Consider the following 13,826-nt stretch of genomic DNA (forward strand, 5'->3'; position numbering starts at 1 on the left):
GATTACTTTTGAAGACATCTTGATAAATTAACAATTTACTTTGGTTCAACGCATATTGTTATGTTCTTGAGCTTGAACGCACCACGATGTAACTCACTCTGCGCCGTACTTTCTAACAGCCGTTTCTGTCATCGTTGCTGTCGTTACCGCCGTTCCTCTTGTCGATTTCAACACAGACTTGTTTGTTCGTGTGTATCATTATCAGACCAGTAGAAATAAATGTCACACTCTGATGGTTTAACGGTGTAATTAATCCACCGTTCACATGACATTGTCTAAATCTCAAATTCTCCCAAACTGCTGATTTCTCCTTTTTGCCCCACACCCCACAAAATAACCCTTTTCACTTTTCTTCTAAGCTGGCATTAAGCGGCGCTGGAGGAGGTGCATCTGAATGCACTTTCACATTGACTTCTCCATTCCGCCGTTGTGGTTGCTGCTTGTATTTGACCCAAGTCTTGTCTACAAATGTAACAGGGTCAATGTGGTTTATCCCCAGTCAGTTAAAGCACTGTGGGGATTTGAGCTCCACTGCCCTTTTGATGTCTTCACCACTAGACCCTAACATCAGCTGCCGGAACCAAGAAAAAGAATAATTACCTTTTCATGGATGACTTTATTGAGTAGAGTAAAGAGGCTTTCACGCCAACAATGTCATGCAGGTATGATGTTTAAATCCCTATCCTGCTGAAATCAGCAGAGCTTACTGTCGGTGTTTTCCCCCAAGCAGGTTACTGACAGTGAAAAATGTCTGTATTCTCATGTTCAGGCTGAGCGTGAAAGAATGTGTGTGTATGCGGAGAGGGGAGGTAAATATAGAGGGGAGATACATATTTGGGGACTCGGGGTGCAGTGGATTAAGAATATCCGAGTATATGCATGACAGTACAGTAAATGCAAGTTGCTGCTTCCTGTGGGGTGAACACCTTTGGCAGTGAAGTTGTCCAGTTGGTGAGCTCCCTGCTTGTGTTATCCTTGATCAATACCATGAGGTGACTGTATGGGTCCTTGCACAGTGTGTTAGGGGGCCAATCTTCGTCCCCTAACCAGCTGGCCCTCGCAACCACATCTAAGACAGATAGAAACATTAAACATGCAAGCACGTATTGACTGCACACACCCACACACACACACACACACACACACACACACACACACACCACCACCCACCATCCATTACAGACAGGCTTTTAACAGATGGGGAGGAAGGGCCTAAGCCCCCTGCAACCATTCTGCAGCCCCTCGATTGGTATGGAGTCATAAAATTTATGGCTGACAGGCTCTTAGAAGGTTTGTTTTGCATTCCTTCACCATCTCCTCTTCTCTTTTCATCCCCTACCTTTTGTTGATCATGCTGACATAAGCTGAAAAACCCTCGTTGTGGTGTTCCGGTCTATGTTGGTGTCCTGATTAAACTCCTCTCATGAGAAGCTTGTGACCCCCACAGAAACGGTGCAAAGAGGCAATTTGAAACCAGGAAATGTCTTAATAATGCATTTAATACTTGAGGAAATACAAATGAGACATGGTGGTTGAAGGAGGAGGCATGTTGTTGGATATGTTTCGTGATGATAAACCACCGTTTTATTCATCTGCTCAGCATTTCCTGCTACAGCAGGTGTCCATGCACATAATGAGCATGAAAGAGCAGCATGTTGCTGTGTGAGACACATGATTTAATAAAAAACATGCCTGTAGCCGTTATTACATACATAATACATAGATGTCAGATAATTCATAACTTCACAAGTGTTGGTACACATTTGTGACCAAACTCCCAATTTAAAACAGTATTTTCATGAGTGCAGCTACATGGCTTAAGTAAGAATTGATGAGTTAAGAACAGATGGGTATCCAATAATTGTATTTTCTTTCCAGCCTAGCTCTTTAAATATATCACCAGGGTGACATTTTGTCTCGGATCTCATGTAATAATGAAGTACATTGTTATTATCACTTAATCGATAGGGATGGAAATTGCTTATAGATGTGGATGCAACGTAATTCAGAGGTAACTTAGTAGAATACCTAAAGTGCAAGAAAGAGCAAGCCAGGAGTTCACAGCAGTTACACTGAGCAGCTAATCAGAAATATGTGATTGTACAGTCATAACTGTAACTCTCAATAATCTGATTGCCAGTCAGATGACAAGGGTGAAATCTCAAGGGCAGTAAAATGAGGCAGAAGAACGATGATGATGAGATAAGCCATAAATTGGAATATGTGGCCTATCTTTCTTTCTAGCGCTGCAGATGAGATGGAGAAGTGAAGCATTATGGGGGTTTTCTCCTCCCCTCGCTGAACAGTAAGCTACAGAGATGACCGTCCACTCCTGTCTATCAGCGTCTGCCAGGCGCTGCTCTTTCCCAGAACTTTCCCTCCGCTTCAACTGGCTTTAATTATGCCGAAGGCACTACTAGAAGGCCTCTCCCCGAGCATTAATACATAAATACATGAGCAGAGATCGAAAAATATACAGACAGGTGGACGGAAAGGCACACCAAGTCATCTGCTACACACACGCACATAAACACAATAAGATGCAATCAGTGAAGCCGCAAAGAATAGCACATTAACACAAGTCATTTGAATGTAGCACAGCAAGTGTCAGGTCCCAAGGTTCCTCAGTCCAGTCCGTTAGTCGCTGTATGTGCTCCACCGCCTCTGAATATAAAACCTCATCGTGGCTTTGCCGTGCACCTCCCTATTACGAGCATGTATAGCATACATATGGGGGGAAGCTTTATATGTATAGACCATTAACCGGGGCACGGATCAGAATATGATTCGCTGGGCAGTGTTTGGGGAACACAACTCCAACACAGACATGCGGCGTTATACAATAAATTTTAGATAGCAGGCATTGTGCCAGCACAACTCTCGCTGACAAGCAGAGGGGAGAATGCTCCGAGACTACATTATAACCCTCCGATCAGACAGAGCCAGTGTTTCCAGCAACTTCAGACTCCATCATTACCTATTCAGAGCCTATTCCACCGGACTGTCATGGGACTCATTACTCCCTTGCTTTGTGAGGCTGCAGACGGTCGCGCGGCTGTGCGGTGGGTAAGGGAGGGAAAGCGAATGCTGACCCAGGGCGCGGGTGCTGACACGGAGTGTCTATCAACGACAACGTAGAGCGCACAGGGTTTGACCGCACGGAGGGAGGTTTAGAGGTAGAACAGTGCCACCGACAGTCCACCTACCGCTCGGGTACCTGCTGGAGTCCACGCATGCTGCAAGGAGATGATGTAACATTGTGTTGGGGCAGCATCGGCGAGAGGAAACACAAACGCTTCACCCAGCGAATACTGGGAGGCATGTTGAAGGATAGTTTTTCTAAATCTACCTTGATATGAAATGGCCATGTGGTGAAAAGATGACTTACTAAAGCGATGGGAGGAAAAATCCACAATCTTCATTCACTGTAAAAATGCTCACTGATGCTGAAGCCATGAGGCTCAATCGGTATGGATCAATCAAATCAAGTAGGTTCATCAAAGTGTGTCATTTTAGCACAAAACACTATCCTCAATGTCATTTTGTAGTAAAAATAGACTAAAATAAGTCTCCCACTTATCTTAGTCACTCCAGTGGGTGTCCCAAGTCCTCCAACATAAACAAAAAATATATCATTTACCTCTGGAAAAAGCATTATCACCTGATCTTGGACAACAGTTTCCAACTGTTACAAATTAAAGTTTCAGGATCTGATCATGGTTCAGGAATAACGTCACTATGGTACGTTTTGGGGGAATATAATGGTTTGGGTTTAAATTACAATTTCATTAAGTTTGGGACACCTTCATCATAATGTACTAGATCATAAAGTTCTAGAAATGATCACATCCACCATCAACTCTTTAAATATACATATGGGCATGTGAGTATTGTATTTCGACAGACTTAAAACATTTTGTTTGCACATCTGTCAGTGAACCTGTTTGTGTCTGGCTTTCTCTCTACCTAACAGTGTGTGACGGTCTTTCTGGGGAGTAAAGATGGAAACAACTGTGGTGTGACAATGTGGTGTCCGACAATGCATGAAAAGATTCTCTTTATCTCACTTGTTTCACCTCCCTCCTCTCGTGTTCCTCTACCGCTCCTCTTCCCTCCTCTCACAGAGTTCGTGAAACCCCGGGAGCTCTTGGCAAATTAATATCAAAACGCGCGCCTGTCATTGGCCACAGTCGGCAGAACAAGCCCGATATTAACAGTAATAAAAAGAAAGCTTTGAAAGAATGAATCGGGACAGGAGAGAAGAGGAGGGAGGAGCAAAACATGAACAGAGACGTCGGTCAGATGGATGTGAACGTGCGTACTCCCATATAGAGTACACACATGCACGCAAAACACACAGCCAAACACAAGTTGGTCGTGCACACACACACACACAGGCCTGTGTTTTATGATCCAGAAAGAGCAGGATAATGGAAAAACCCTGAGGCTGTGAGAGGATTGTGTCTTCTCCCTAGCTACAACTCTCCACTGTCCGCTGCCTTACAATCCTTCAGACCAGCAGTCCACTGAAACCTTCAGCCAAGCTTTAAAGCGCTGCTCATTACAGTAGTGCTGCTGCAAGAAAAGGTACATCGTAAAAAGACTATTTATATATTATTCTGTGTTGCATCTAAGGCGCCGCCGCTTAGCTGCGTTATCGCTGTGATCGTGTCAAGCTCTGTCTTCTCAAGCCCAAAACGAACGTGAATGCAACGATACGTTGTTTGATGGTAATCGAAAGAGCTCTGCATTTCAAATCCAAGAGCTGGGAGAGGCTTGTGTGTTTTGCAGGGAGGTGATAGGGAGACCGGGCCAGCCGCGGTTCGACCCGTCGGCTATCGCGGAATATTTTCCCGCTCTGTGGACCCAAATCCTTTTGGCTCCGCACACGACGAGCTCATGATGACATGGAATTAGCCCACCTCAATTAGTGCCATCATTAGTGGCTCATTAAACAGGTGTGCCGTCCCTACATCAGAGACCACTTGGAAATGTCACAATATATACACATGCTGTGTGTGTGCGGTGGAGACCCCGCTGTACCTTGTGTCTCTGCCTCTGCCCGTTCTCTCTTCCTCTGATAGAGATGAAGAGAAAGCTGCTACATTCAGCTGAGTCACATCAAGAACTCCTTTTTTTCTTTTTTTTTTAAAAAGCTGAGCATTTTCCATGATAACATTTGATAACTGTGTCCATACTGGATGTTTGTTTGAGTAAAAGAGATCGATACGTTACTAGATGATTTTGGCTCGGTGACATTTATGCTACAATGAACCAGGGCATTAAACATTCTGCACTGGTTCGATCAAATCAATTAAGTGCCGTCCGGTAATCCGTTTGCTCTCTGGCTCTTTTACCGTGCGGGGACTCCTTATGGTACAGGATCACGGTTTGAGTTTATCTCCTCAGCGCAACATCACAATGTCTCTTGTCAAAGGCCAACAGCACGTACAGCCTCCCACCCAGCGCCAACTCTCCTGAGAGAAGACGAGAAAAAGTCCCCAGAAATATCTCCGCCCAGAAGGTAAAAATAGAGAGAAATTGTAGGCGAGGCAAAAAAGAAATCCTCCCAGCTCTGATGGTTTGTAGTTAAAGCTGTAGGTGAGAAACTGTTTATTTTTAGCAGTTGGTAGAAATGTAACACAGAAGGGATGTGCAATTCAACAATGGCATCATTGTAAAACCAATACTAATATATTATGTAGTACATCCAATAAAATAAATCTGACGGGTCCAATGAAAAGGCCGAATGGATAAATTTAGATTTCCTATGACATTTAAGCAAATCAATGAGTTCTAAAGGACAATACTACAGATAACCATGTTTCATTAGTAAAACGAGCCTCGCAGGTGTAAATATAACATAATCAGTGCATCAAATAAAGCTTTCCGCAGAGGATTCTGAGGTCAAACTGTTGCACTGAATGCTAGTTTGTTCGTCTGTATATGCGAGTATTCATGCTGCCGAAAACATGCAATCTCATTTGCACAAATTAAAAACAAAAGTTCCTCATCTTCGCTAGATTTGTGCATGAAGCCGCTTTCAAACTATTCATACGCATGTGAGCCACAGTGAGCATATGTCATCCTGATTGATAAGCACAATTTAGTTTGAAAGTGTTTTAATGTGTTTAGGATCATCTGGTTTAGTTCTGACAGTTCTGCATTACGGCTGCTGATAGGCTCTTAAATGAAGTACAAAAGCTGTATTAACACTTTTCATACCAAATCTTGTCCTTGGCTTCATGACAAATCCTCACACAACTCGTAGAGTTTGATGTGACAGCTTTAGTAACACTCCTACTGCCACTGCGCAAAGAAGCAAAGATACTTTGTTTTTTCAGCATCAACCTTGATTTATCTTTAAATACTGTATGAATAAATGACTAATGGTAAATCTACCTGGTTTTCTAACAGTTTCCTCCATTGTGAGTGTGCTGTTGCTCAATGTGTTTACTTACATTTGACTTGGCAACATGTTTCATGTGTGTCTTCAACCTTTCCTCTCTCTCATCTTTCTCTCATCTCTCACTCCTATCACTCATCTCTCACTCATCTCTCACTTCTCTCTCACTCTTCTCTCTTTCTCTTCCAGTCACTTTACTTTGTTTCAGATTTCTGCAGCTATTAACATGAGGAAATCTTCTTTCCATGAAGTATAATGCCATCATATATCATTTTAAATTGATTTAAAAAAGCATATCAATTGTGAATACAACTGTAAATGTTAAGAATTCTGCAGTTTAGAAAAATAAATAAAACTGCTACTGGGGCTAAATCAGGACCCATGCTGGGCAAGTTAATTGCAACATGGGATCAATTACTCATTACTTTTTACTCAGTGAAAAAGTACCTATCTTGCTTTACTAATTACTTAACAGCACAAGTAAATAGTTCCATTCATCATTACATTATTATTCTGCCAGCACAGCTCTGACAAAAGTGCCTTGCAGCTATAACTTTTTCAGGTATTTCTTAAATTTAATCTCAGTTCTGTGTCAAATGTCTTTTGTCCTATTTAGTCAACCTCATCCTGTGCTTTGGTTGACTAAAAAGTCCGGGCCTTTTAATCTGATCTTAGTCAAAGAAGACATTACTATTGTAGTGTTGTTTTAAATCAATAAAAACTCTTACATTCACACATTCAACTTTGAAGTGAAGTACAACAGACGCAACCTTTCAATTACAAGGTTAAAATTGGACCTGAATTTACTAAATGAACATTATGCGGTATTGAAGAAGACTTTAGAAGACAAAAAATGTACTGATCATTCACGTGAGAGTCATTTTCGCGTAGACTTCTTTACAACTGGACATCTTTTTGCAACCAGAGGCGTCGCTCCCTGATTGCTATCAGAATGACATCGGTGCTGTCTTAGTCATAGAAAAACCTCACAGTTTTCTGTCAGAAAATGAATACTAGTTTTAACAACTCCACATCTGCCGCTCCCGAACATGTTGTCTTCTGTATTTGACAAGTGTAAAAATAGAAAACACGGTAGGTATTTAGTGACCATCACCAAAAACACCCAAAACAAGTTTATACGTGTCAAACTAAATGTTCATAGCTCAAAAGAAGCTTCATGAAGCTGCATGCACAGACCTTAAAATCCAAACTTTTAACACAAGAGTCAAAAGCTGCAGATGTACAAGTGGACAAAAATGAAAAAGATCACAGGGACAGAACTCCATTTCCACCGTTTGAAATTATGTAATATTTCACAGTTCCTGAGTAATGTGATTCTGTACACTGGACAAGATGTGACACATTGCCAGCAAGGACTTTCAGACACCTTTCACGGCTGTTCTTTTCCACGAAAAAAATATCTCCTACATTTAGTTTGCTCCAGAATTTAAATCCCCAATGCAGAATAGTGGCTGGTGAATGTCAATTGTTGACAATGTTGCAGGATAAAGAACTTCCCTTCCCCAAATCTCTGCTTTACCCTCATTTGCAAATACATTATACCTCCATCTCTTTACCACCTTTCAGCCGTAGAGATGCAGACTGGATATATACTTATGCTGCATTTCAGCCTGCTATCTTCTCTTCTCCACAACCTGTCATTCTGATCCCTCTGAAACATGTCAGACTCCGGATCTGCTCCCCGGGGGGAAAGCCACCGCTACCAATGTGAATACTGAGCAAAGTGCCTGAATAACGGGTGATTTAGATGTAGGGAGGAGGTGGCAATACGAGAGGGCGAGAGAGGCTCGTATGAGGCGAGGGAGCGAAGCCAGAGTGAGGCTTGGGCAGAGAGAAACGGACAGCATGACACGTGACAACTTTGGAAATACAGACACAGAAACAGGAAGAGGATGATTGCTGGCAGATGACTATTTTAAAGAGAACGCCTTTTAACAAGCTCCCTGGGTGCCGTACAAGGGGAACCCGGCTCTGCGCGGATCGGGAGGCACCAAGGAGCTCATTAAGAGCCTCAGCCCATCCCCACTAACCTGCCTTCTCCTGCTCGACCCGGCTTCGTCCACATCTCAAAATGAAGGACAGGACCCGAACATTGCATCCCATTTTGAACGATGTATGCTAATGAAGAGCGCGCATGTTGCAGGGGAGGGTTTGGGTTGTTGGTATGTTTTTGGTGTCTCTGTGCGTAATTGCTCGCTGTTTGGAAAGGCCCGACTCTAGTTGGTTTGCATCAAACGTTTTGAGCTCCCATCTCAGGTGCATTGTGATAAATTCATGGTCGCTGCAGTTGGATGCTCCGACACTGACATGGTGATGTTTGGCCAATGCATTGACTGTTTTAGGTGGACTGTAGTCAATAAATATCTGTGAAAGATACACATGGCAACCTCTGTGAAGAACTACAACATCATTCAACTAACTTACTGATATAGTAATCTGTGGTTACAGTTTTTCTTTTAAGTAATAATCAAAATTCCAATTGAGAGTTTATTAGATTGTATGAAATTGTTTAATGACATTTTTCTTTTGTTAAGAAAGGTGATGCCCCACTGGAGGATTTTATGTATCATATTATTCAGAATAATTACTGATTTTTACACCAACATAGTTTTGGTGTCCCATTATCATTGACATAGTTAGTTTTACTAATATTAATTGTGTTTATATTAATAATTATCTTTATCTTCCTCTATTTTGTGTGTTTCCCTTTTTCTTTTCTGTTTGTAAGACTGTATGGGGCACAGGTCAGAGTGTACAAAACGTCATCTCCAGTCAAAGGCTTCTTTCTGCTCATGGCTTGCAAACACATTTAATTGCTCGTACCATATGTTATCAAGGGCTCAACACTAAACCATCGTTAGCTACATTTTCTATTGCAAATGTGCAGTGGGTGTTTTTTCATTTTTTATTTCAACCACAAAACATCAGGCGGCCAAAGGCCGTTTTGCACCAAAGTCGTTATCACGTGGACCTTCAGCCGCGGCGCTCATGCAGAGCCTGAGCTGCTGTTCTAAAGCTGTTGATTAGTCCTACCAGAAGAGAGGGTAGTCATCTGACTTTTAAAAACTTACTTTCCTATTGTCTTATTATTAGTGACGATGGCAGAAAGTAGAAATGTTGATTGCGAGCAGCACTTTGCTAGTTCAAATTGGAGCATCAAAAGTTGACCTTTGACCTGTGATTTGAAAGGGACTTTATTATTTTGCTAATCTTTAGAAAACACGTACAAAAACATGTAAAGAAAGAGACATCATCACTGTGTTTTTTTTTTAAGGACAGACACATGGTGAATGTACTGTTTGAACATTGTTATATGTCACAATAATAAAGTACAATATGCATTTTTAAATCTCAGCTAAAACAAGTGGCATCAGTTCAACCTTACAAAAGCGAACTGGAATGCCCCGAGCTCTGCGGTCTATAAGTAGTACATTTAGATTGGGAAAAAAAGGTTAAATGAACAGAGTTTCTTTCCTCTCTGCTTGAAGAGTAATAATGAGGGCCAGGTTGGCACCTGGACCTCCTTCTAGCTGGAAGCCTCGGGTAGGTTCACACTAATCAGCCTGGCGTGAAGGTATTAGCATTGGCTGTCTGCTTAAACCGCTTCATTACACAGCTCACCTGATGGGTGTCACCAATCAGATCCTCACCTGAAGTCCCTCAACTTGGCCCTCTCCTTCTCTGAAGACAGTGGCTGCCTACAATATTAGATTTCTTCCCTTTTTTCCTTGTCAAAGGGGTTTTACTATCTTTATTTGGAAAGTTTTTCCTGATCCGATGTGAGGTCCTGGGGCAGAGATGTCATCTTGTATTTGTGATTTTGGGCTATACAAAATAAACTGAATTGAATATTTTTTTTGCGGTGTTCTTTTTGGTCATTTTTCATTTGCAACATCTCTATAACTTTAAATACAACCCAGTTTTACACTTAATGCAAGAGTTTAAAGCCGGGTTCAGCCCGACAGCCCAACGGGCATCACGATCTTATATCTTATGACCAGAGGTCAGTCCCCAGAAGCTTCCGTGAAAGATGTGTAGATTGTCTTACAACAATAATGTATTACTCTGACACAGTGACCATTTTTAACATTAAAATAGTGTATAGCCTGAAATCGGTATACATTAAAGTTGAGATTTTTGTGTTACTAAATACTAATGTTACTGAATATTATCCTAAAGAAAAATGTACAAACTTTACTTGATGATCTCCTTTGTTTGAAAACATTCAAACTGACATGACCTCTTTCATTTATTACGCTACATGGGTTGTGTTTGAATTAACTGGAACAGATTACTTCAAAAGTCACAAATATAAATCCAATGTGTGACCAGCTCGTCAAAGCAAACTGTAAATCTTTGCGTCTGCCCCTCATGCAAACACATTACTGCCAGGTGACACATGAGGCTATCTAAACTGTCTCCTGAGTTCATGTTTAAGGGATTTGTGTCATACACGACGGTTCTTATTTTTGTAGTTTTGACCATCACGCCTGCTGGTAATAATAACATGATAATAATCAAGGAGGTATGCAACAAAGCTACATGCAGACAGGGTCAGGAGAAGAAGTCAGATGATAATCCTAACTCCAAAGTCAAATTTATTTGAATGAATTCAAAACACAGTTCACTGATCAACTTCCTGGTTCAGCTTTGACCTTGTGTACCGTGCGGTACACAACTGTGGTCGACAATACTATTAAAACCAACAGAAGATTAATAAAATCTTCACAGTTATTAAGCTGAGGTAGAATATAAAAAACACAATGGCAGCCTCCTTTGCAAGACAAACAGAGGAATTTTTCGACCTCTTACCAAAGCGAACAAACCGTGCCTCCTCCTCCCAATATGGCTGCTGTGGGGAGCTGTGCTTGAACAACACGTGGGATCAGGAGTCAAGTGGCTGGATTCATTTGTTGGAGTGCAGAGGGAGTGCTCAGAGTTAGGAGTGCCACAGAGAGGGGAGGAGGAGGAATCAGTGTTAGAGGATAAAGAGAATGGCACGCCGTAGGAGGTGAGAAAAGAGACAGACAGGCAGAAAGAGAGCAGGAGCAACGCAGTAGTGAGAGGACGAGAGAGAAGGGGAAAGAGAGGCTTCAGTTCCCAGCGCTCTTAGATAGGCACTCTTCCCCAGAGATGCTTATCTACAGGGGGCATCTTTGACTTGATAATCCTGCTTCTCGTCACTTTTACAGCCCTGAACCACACGCGCACACACACACACACACACACAGAGACACACACACACACACACACAGCACACACACACCTCTGCACCCCTGCCCAGGGCCCAGGGGAGTGAAGAGTTACCTGTCACTGTGCCTATAGCTCCAGGCAGCTTGTGGGGCAAGGTGGTGAGGGGCGGGGGGTTGTCACTGTGCCCGACTAAGAAGTCACCTTTCGGGGATATGAATCTTAATAAGGTGGGGGTGAAGGGGGTGGTGGAGAGGAGGTGGGAGCAGATGCATGCTGCTGCTGCTGTTACAGTATGTGTGTGTATGTTTGTGTGTGTGACAGATGGGGAGTTGCGAAGTGCTGACAGGCCCTCTATGCTTCCTGGGTGCCAGATTATTTTTGGTCATTTATAACTATTGTTGCTTAAAGGGTTTTTTTTATTTTTTTTTATCTCTCCAACGGTTACTGATACAACAACACACTCCAACCACAGCCATGCAATTATAGTTTAGACAGCGTCTCTATATTTGTGTGTTTATGCCTTCTCTTGTTTATGCATTATGTTGGTTGTGTTTTTGTATTTCTACGCGGTAGAGCAGTGGGGCCAACGCTGCTGTTTAAATAGTTCAGTTTTCTTGGCCGGTTAACATTTTTTTAAAGGATTCCAATTTTCCTTTTGAGAACTATGATTGACAGCAATTATAGTTCATCATCATAGTTCAATACGGTCCCGAAAAGTGAAGCGTCATCAATAGAGTGTTCTGCTTTGATCTAGTGTTACAGGAGAAGATAAGTAGGCTTTAACCCTTATATGGTGTTCGCCTCTTTGGGACCCTTTTTCATTTTTCATCAAAACAAAAATAATATGATTCATTATTTTTTCAAACTCAGACTCTTTGGCCTTGGTTCATTTTCTGCGAAGAACATATATCAGACAAAATTTTCATCGACCGCACACCATAACCCCCCCCTACACATTTATATTACATACAGGGTGTTTGGGTCCAGTGGACCCGGGTTAATAAAACTGTGGAAAATTGTGTACATGAATTAAATTATTAACCATATTTGTTGTTTATATTGCTTCTAATTGGGAATTCTGTTGAGTATTTTAAATTCAAATTGTTTGATTGTGTTGACTTAAAAACCCCAAAATGCAGAGGGTCCAACAGACCCACAACACCTGCGGGGGAACACAAAAAAATGAACACCATATGAGGATTAATTCCCTCACAAATAATTATTTTATATTGCTGTTAAAACATGTCCTTTAAAGCTCTGTATTTATTCAAGCATTTCACCAAAAAGTTTACAAGATTACATTAAACGCATTATGAAAGCTTCATAAGCTATATCTTCTTCTAATACTCATTTTTACTGAGTAGACCTTGAACACATCTAAATGCAACTTAATGCAACCTCCTTTGATGTCAGCGGCTATCACGGTTAGAAAAGTTATTTTACATGATAGCCAGCTGACAGCCCTCTTGACTCATAAAGAGTCAAGTGAGCAACAAACATGCGACACGTATTTATACATTTCACCTTTTGGGGAGTGTCGAGACTTTAAATATATATATTTCTGTGTTAAATGTGTATGAAGAAAAACATTCCTGTAGCACCTGACGCTCAAACTCTAGCGTGACTTTGTCAACGAGTCACCGTTTTACACTTGGCAAAAGTACAACTTGCACCTAAAACTGTATACATAAAATACAGGACTTGTGGAAACTGGAGCGAACGGCAGTCAGACAGTGGAATGTGATTATATTTGATCAAAGTGGCTTTTAGATGTATCTATTTAAGATGTTTTGTCTACAGCCTCAGTGTGATTAGATGGATTACGTGCATGTTGTCAGGTGATTTTGATGTTGTACATCATCTGATGCATTTGGACACATCAGCGATGTAACCTGAGGTCACAAAGTGTTTAGGGTCTTTCTACATTAGACACACTCAGCCGTGCCTCCAGGCTGGAATCGATCAGTTCGCAGCTCGTATCCAAGTTTTATCTGTAGTCCACGCATCAGTCTTCATTATTCATGGCCATCCTGAGGCCTTTTTTATAACCTCTGAGTGGTAAATAAGGTGGATTAAAAAAAAACAAATGCTGCAACTATCAGAAGAAAATGGTAGTGGATCACAGAAGCGTTTGAAAAACTGACGTGAGAAGCAAAGGTTTTTATTTTTAGTCACAGTTAGAGATGTACTGCGCAAACATTTCTCA

Source organism: Clinocottus analis, unplaced genomic scaffold (assembly GCF_023055335.1).
Source record: "Clinocottus analis isolate CAN_PGR_092001 unplaced genomic scaffold, fCliAna1.0.p SCAF_3, whole genome shotgun sequence".
Lineage (NCBI taxonomy): Eukaryota > Metazoa > Chordata > Actinopteri > Perciformes > Cottidae > Clinocottus > Clinocottus analis.